Source organism: Ascochyta rabiei, chromosome 20 (assembly GCF_004011695.2).
Source record: "Ascochyta rabiei chromosome 20, complete sequence".
Lineage (NCBI taxonomy): Eukaryota > Fungi > Ascomycota > Dothideomycetes > Pleosporales > Didymellaceae > Ascochyta > Ascochyta rabiei.
The window spans coordinates 863,978-870,874 of record NC_082424.1 but is presented as its reverse complement, the minus strand read 5'-3'; the positions used below and the strand labels follow the sequence as shown (position 1 = coordinate 870,874).

Below are 6,897 nucleotides of genomic sequence, written 5' to 3'. Positions count from 1 at the left end.
AATAGCTAATCTGCCTTTATTCTTCTCTGTATAAAGATTAGTTAGAAGCTCCTTAAGGATCTAGAGCGTGTAAAGCTCCTAGATATATAGGTCTAAGAGTGCTGTAAGAGAGAAGAAACTTAAAAGAAGAAAGGTACTAGTAGAAGAATAATTACCTACTACACAGTTAACCTGTTATAAGTTTACTTTCCCTATTCCTAGTACACTGCTTGTAAACTTAGCTTACTAGTCTGCACTCTTAACACTACTATAATATCTAACCTACTTATACTAATACATAAGAATAAGACTAGCTAGGGAAAGTAGAGAAGTAACCTAAAAACTAGGATCCTGTTTTAAGAACAGCTCTATACACTAAACACGATCGATAGTCTATAGTCCTATTAATTCTGCCTAGTTCCTACCGTACTTAACCTTAACTAGAGTGACTTTATCTCTAAGCACCTATCTTAACATTTTTAAGCTAAGGCAGATAGTCTAAACTAGAAGGGCACTATTATAGTCTCTGTATTTGCCTCTATATTTTAAAATAATCTAGAACTCTAGTAAATAGTAGATAAATACTTTAATATATATAACTATTATACTTATATAAAGTATAGTAAAAGTAACCTAGAGTAGTATAGGATTATGTACTACTCTATTATCTAACAGCTAGTAAGAGGTAATCTATAGTACTAGCTTTACTATATAGTACTCTATTAACAAACTAACTTAATCTCCTATCTATACTACACTAAATACACTACGCCTAGAGATTAGACGTTCTTTAAGCATGTAGATTACAACCTCTATAACACTATAGAGTTAGGGAGAGGAATAGACATAATATAGGGCTTAGTATCCTTTAATAATAAAGATACAGATAACTACACTATTACTCTAGAAGGCTTCTACAATTTAGTTCTAGAATACTTAGCTTAGAGGAAAGAAATAGAATTAAATAATGTAATAGTTATATAAAGGGGTAGGTAGATATAGTTAACTACCCTAAGTTAGCATAAGACGTAGTAGGTGCTAAGTAGAAGAAGTATCCTTATAAGTATAGGGACGTTAGGATCTTCTACCTAGCACTACTATATAGGTCTACTAGACTATCTATAATAAGGCGCAGAACTATACTCCCTTAGTACGTGCTAGTTACAGAGGACAGAGAAACTATAGAGATTCTAGAGATAGGATTATATAAGGATATTACTAGTTCTTATTAGATGCTTATACTAGGACCCTTATTACTATTAGGTTATTTAAATAAGTATAGTAGTGCTCCCTATGCTTTCCTAGCAGACATAGCGCTAACTTTCTCTTTCTAGATTTCTAAAGCTATCTATTGCTAGGCTTAGTATAACTCTTATCTAGTCTAGTAAGAGATACTCTGTATTTTTAGTCTTAATAATAAGAAGTTTATAAAGTTTCTTTAGAAGAGCAGGGATAATAACATTACTATAGTAAAGAGGTATTAGTAGTAGGTAAAGATGTCTAAGAAGTATTACTTTAGAGCTAATAAAGAGTTAGGTATCTCTAATTAATCCTTCTTTACTAATAAAGAAGTAGTACTAGAATATAAGAAAGAATAGAAGTTATAGAACAGACAGCATATATAGGGAGGTGCTCTTAATAAGTTATTTAACAGTCTAACTGTTAAAGTAATAGAGGCTACTACCTAGATAATATACAAATTAGGCAGTGCCTTAGACTAGGGTTTATTAAGACACATACTAGACTCTCCTACCCCTAAGCTATTAGGAGACTCTAGTTAACAACCTACTTAGGAAACTAGGGCCTTAATAAGATTGCAGAAACAGGGAGGTAGCAAGGGAAAGGAACAAGCAGAGTAATAAGGGGGGTTAGTAATTAGTTTAGAGTTTAGTTTTAACTTAGTTTATTTGCTTAATAGGGCTAAGCTCTTAGGGAGAGGAGGTTTATACTAGTGTATACAGTAACTCTCTTAGTAAGAACTAGAATACTTAGCTAGTATACGTAATCTAGCTAGTAGAAGGGTATAAGAGACCTTAATAGGAACTGTTAAGGCAAGACAGCTATAACAACAACAGGTAACACTTACTTATAGAATTTAACTACTGTATTACTTATCTCTTTAACCCTTAATAATAATAATGATAAGTATCCTTCCTAATGTGCCTGCTAATAAGATGCTTCGATACTTATACTAGAACAGTACTAGAGGTTCTTATAGTTAGTTAGGATAGTAAACAGCCTAGTAATAGACCCTAATTTAGCTGCCTAGACCCCTACGCACTTTATAACAGTAGTTAACTCCTTATTATAGATAGTGTAGTTCTATTATTCTATTATAGGTATAGTAGAGTAGTACACTACTAGGTAAAGCACCTTCCTATACTATTAAGAAAGGCAGCTACCTAGCGCCTTACTAGAGTAGTCTACCTCTAATAGTATTTCTTACTTAGGGTTCTACTAGGCTAGGACTAGTTCTGTTATAAATGCGTTCTTTAGCTAGTAGAACGCTACGTCCTTCTCCTGCCCCTACCTAAACAGGATATCCTTTCCTATAAGTTAATTAAGTAGAGCAGTAATATTAGAGAAGGCTAGGATAAAGTCTTAGTAGAAGTTAGTAAACCCTAGGAAACTGTAGACTCCGCGCAAAGACTATAGGGCTTCCTAATTACAGATAGCCTTAACCTTCTTAGAATTAGGATAAATGTCCTTTCTAGCTTCTATAATATATCCTAGGTAGTATACTTTCTTTATTATAAATACGCACTTCTTAGGATCTAAATACAGCCCTATATTAGGTAGGAGCGTAAGAACTCTACTAACCTTCCCTAAGTAGTCTGTCCTAGACCTGCTACTGTAAACTAGGACATTATCTAGGTATACAGTAGCATAGTTACCTAATATTTCTTAAAGCACGCTGTTAATGTAACGCTAGAAGGACGCTAGTGCTCTAGCTAGGCTAAATAGGCAGACTAGCTACTTAAAGAGCCTAAAACAGGTATAGAACGTAGTAAGGTACTTATCTCCCTCTGTAATATAAATCTAGTAAAATACTAAATAGATATTAACCTTAGAGAACTAGCAGGCACCCCCTAGTATACGTAAGGTCTCCTTAATAAGAGGAAGTAGGTACTAGTTAGTAATTGTAATGCTATTAAGTGCGTAATAGTCTACGCACATACGCTACCTACTAGAGGACTTTTTAACTAGTAGGACTAGGGCCCCTACTAGGGAAGAGGAGGCGTAGATCTACCCCTTATCTATTAGTGTTAACACCTATTTCTGTAGCTTAAGTAGCTAGTCCCTTAGCATGTTGTATAGAGGGCCCTAAGGTAGAGGCTTCTCCTTTCTAGACTAGTTGCGTTATAACTATATATAGTAATCTATCTAGCCCCTATATAGAGAAAGGCTAGAGGCTTTACTCTTATTAAATAGGTCCTAAAACTAGACTAACTTAGGAGGAAGAGGGTCTACCTCCTCTGCTGTCCCTTGCGCTCCTAGGGATTAAACTAAGAGGATTTTAGTAATGTTATAGAGGCTTATAGAGACAAACTAGTCCCTAGGCAGGCGCTTCTAGAGCCTATTAGCTAAGGTCTTATTAAACTTAGTTACTAACAGGAGAGCTCTATAAACGTTTACTGTACACTATAAGGATTTATAGATAATAAGGTTCCCTACCTATTATATTCTTAGTGTGCCCTTTTCTACGTCTAACACTACGCCCTCTTATTAGAGCTAGGGCTTCCCTAAAATAATATCCTAGCTTAGACCTAGTACTTTGTAGGCTACAGCCTATAAGCGCTACCTATCTAAGTTATACCTAAATAGGACTAGACAGGAGATTACAGACTTTCTACTAGTGCCTACTACTTATACTAAGTGTTATAGCAGTACTTTAATAAAATCTCCTTCTAAGCGCGCAGTAAAGTTATTACTTACTACGCTAAAGTATTTACACCCTAAGTCTACTAGCATATTAGCCTAAATTACGCTATTAATAAATAATAGAATATAGAATAGGGGCTTGTCTATAGAGTCTGTAATAGCTCCTCTAGCAGCCTACAACGCCCCTATACTAGTAATCTCCTCTACTAATATACTCCTATAGTACTTTTAACTTAGACTTATATTAGAAGTAGCTAGTTTCCCCTATATAAACTAGCCTCTTTCTTACCTAAAATTATTACTACCTATACTGTAGTTACTACTACGTTAGCGTAATCCTAGTAAATATATTCCTCTTTGCTGCAACAGGTATATAGGTTAGCCTCCTAGCATTACTAAAATACCTTATTAGGAACCTACGTAGCTTAGTTAGGAGTAGACTACTTCTAACTTCTATACTTAGCACTACTACTAGTATAAACTACAGACATAACTATTATCTTAATATTACTATCCTTATTATACTTAGGCAGCGCCTAGGTAGAGATATAGCGTAGCTAGTTTTCTATAGCTATAGTCTTAATATCTACAGTAATAGACTTATACTCTATAACAGCTACATTATAATCTATATAAGTTACTCCTTAGTTTATTACTATATTATAGATGTTTGCGTTTAGGGCCTAGCAGAGCTTTAATAGGTATTATTCTCTGTCCTAGTAGAGGCTGCTACTTTGCACTAGTAGCTGCTTAAACTAGATAAAAAAGTCTAAGAACAACTTGTTAGGACCTTAACAGACGCTTTCTAGTTTTGCCTAGGCCTATTCCTAGCTGTAGTTGTTACTGTAGTAGAATTCTAGGTATACTAGGAAGTCTTCTAGGCTCTACACACCTTAGGTACCCCTAATCTTATAGAATATAGCTATATCTTATTACACAGACGCGCTAAGCTAGAACTATATAAAGGTAAATATGTCCTATAGCCTACTAATAAAGAACATATCTACCTATAGCCTATATTCTATTATAACCTACTACGCCTTAAATAAGGATTTGTCTTTAGTAAAGGCCTTACCTATAGGAAGAGGTTTTCTATAGGCTGTAGACGTCTGTATAGGGGTACGTAGGCCTAGAGTAGACGCTAAAAACAGCACTTTATAAGGCAGGTTAGGGGCTAGGGTAGATGTTAACAGGTACAGCATTACTTCTAAGGAGGATAATAGGACTATAGACGTAGGTCTAGTATAGGCGCTAGCTGTTTATACTAGAGATTCTATAAATATATATATATTAGAGTTATTACACTTAAGTAATACTATATACTTGTTAGTAGCTAATAAGGCTTACTATAAGTTTATTATAAACTATAACATCTAGGCTATAAATTCCTAAAGGGTTAAGGGGATAGATTTATCTAAGGGGTTATTCTAAGAGCTAGCTGACATAGTATAAGTGCTAGCTGTTCTCCTAGAAGAAGAGATACAAATATTAAGGACTAGCCTTAGGGTAGGATGTAATAAGGGTTAATATAGTATTATATCTCTTAAGGAGGTAACACGTTACGTGTCCTTCTAATATGTCTGTAGGGCACGTAACCGTCCTGTCTTACTTAAGGCTTAGATAAGGTCTAAGCCCATAACACTAGGAAGCTAAGGTAATTACTTATAGTCTAGGTATCTAATATAATAGACAATTTAGTACTAGAACTAAGATCCTAGAGAAGAGCGTGTTTAGCAGCCTTAAATTAGCTCTAGAACATCTAGCTAAATTTATAACAGGTAGTTATTACAGCTTCTAGCCTTAGGAAGTAGATAAATTGTTAGAATAACAGCTGTTTAATTATTTAAAACAAGAGGTTGTTGTTAACAACTAATTGCATAAGCTCTGTTTTAAAGGCTAAAGTAGAGTATGTAGGATTAGAAGAAAACTAGTTTTTATTTTGCTAGTAGGCAGTGTATAGATATAATAGGAGGTTTAACAAAGCATAAGCAGGATTCTTAATTTATCTGCAGGCTTATAAACTAAGGTGTTAGACAAGATGCTTAGTTCTATAGCCTTTTATAACTAGGTGCTAAAGAACTAACCTATAGTTATAACAGTATACGTATAGATAGCTATCTTATACCTAAGAGGCTTTACTATATCTACTCTAGATCTAGCCTAAGTAAGTTAGTGCATCCTTATGTAGCTTTTTAGAAGTAGAATTACTTCTTTATAATGTAGTTGTCTACTACTAATCCTATACTATAATAGTTGCCTTACTACTACTAGTATTAGGGTCTAGAGATACTAGCCGTTTAATAAGATATAATTGTTTTAGAAACGCCCCTTTTACAAGTTGTGTAGCAGAGAAAGTAAGAAATAGAAGAAGCTTAGGTAGAGTAGAAGGTGTATCTACTAGTAGTAATAACATATATGTTATATGTAGACATAATAAATATAGATATTTAATTCTAAGGTAACAGAATAATAGAAAAACTTTTTAAAAAACTGCCTAGGGTAAGCCTAAGCCCTAACAGCAAGATTCTTATATTTAGTGCTAGGAACTAGTTATTTTACTATTTTCTTAGGGTTAGCTTAGATATCTTAAGCGAGTTTCTAATTAGGTAGAGATACAAAATAATAAATTAAACAGAAATTAGTAGACCTTATAAAAGAGGCTATGTATATGTTAATTAGCTGTTATTTTAAGCTAAAACATTAGCTCTATATCTAATCTAGATCTATCTTATTATTATTGTTAGATCCTTTAGATCCTAATTCCTCTATATTTGTTTTAGCTAACAACTTATAAAATTACTTATTAGTCTTATACACATTAAGTATAGATTAATAGTACTCCTCTAGCTTAGAATTAGACTCTTTAATCTCCTTCTTACACTTATTATTGTTAGGTGCTGGAATAAATAGGCAATAGCTAACAAGCTTAGTATCCTAACTAATCTTATTTAAGAGAGATAGAGGTTTAGTTTAACTATAGTAATTAGTAAGTATATGTAATAATATAATGTAATAACGTATAGCTAGGTATTATTA

General features: G+C 33.5%; 11 annotated features.

Moving 5' to 3' along the window:
* Positions 1-2,177: part of a mobile genetic element that runs on past the window's edge.
* Positions 1-2,178: part of a mobile genetic element that runs on past the window's edge.
* Positions 240-292: a tandem repeat.
* Positions 1,924-2,178: a long terminal repeat.
* Positions 2,178-5,508: a mobile genetic element.
* Positions 2,179-2,182: a direct repeat.
* Positions 4,833-4,886: a tandem repeat.
* Positions 5,503-5,543: a dispersed repeat.
* Positions 5,544-6,088: 545 nt separating this feature from the next.
* Positions 6,089-6,137: a tandem repeat.
* Positions 6,138-6,326: 189 nt separating this feature from the next.
* Positions 6,327-6,481: a dispersed repeat.
* Positions 6,482-6,755: a dispersed repeat.
* Between the last annotated feature and the right edge of the window lie 142 nt (positions 6,756-6,897).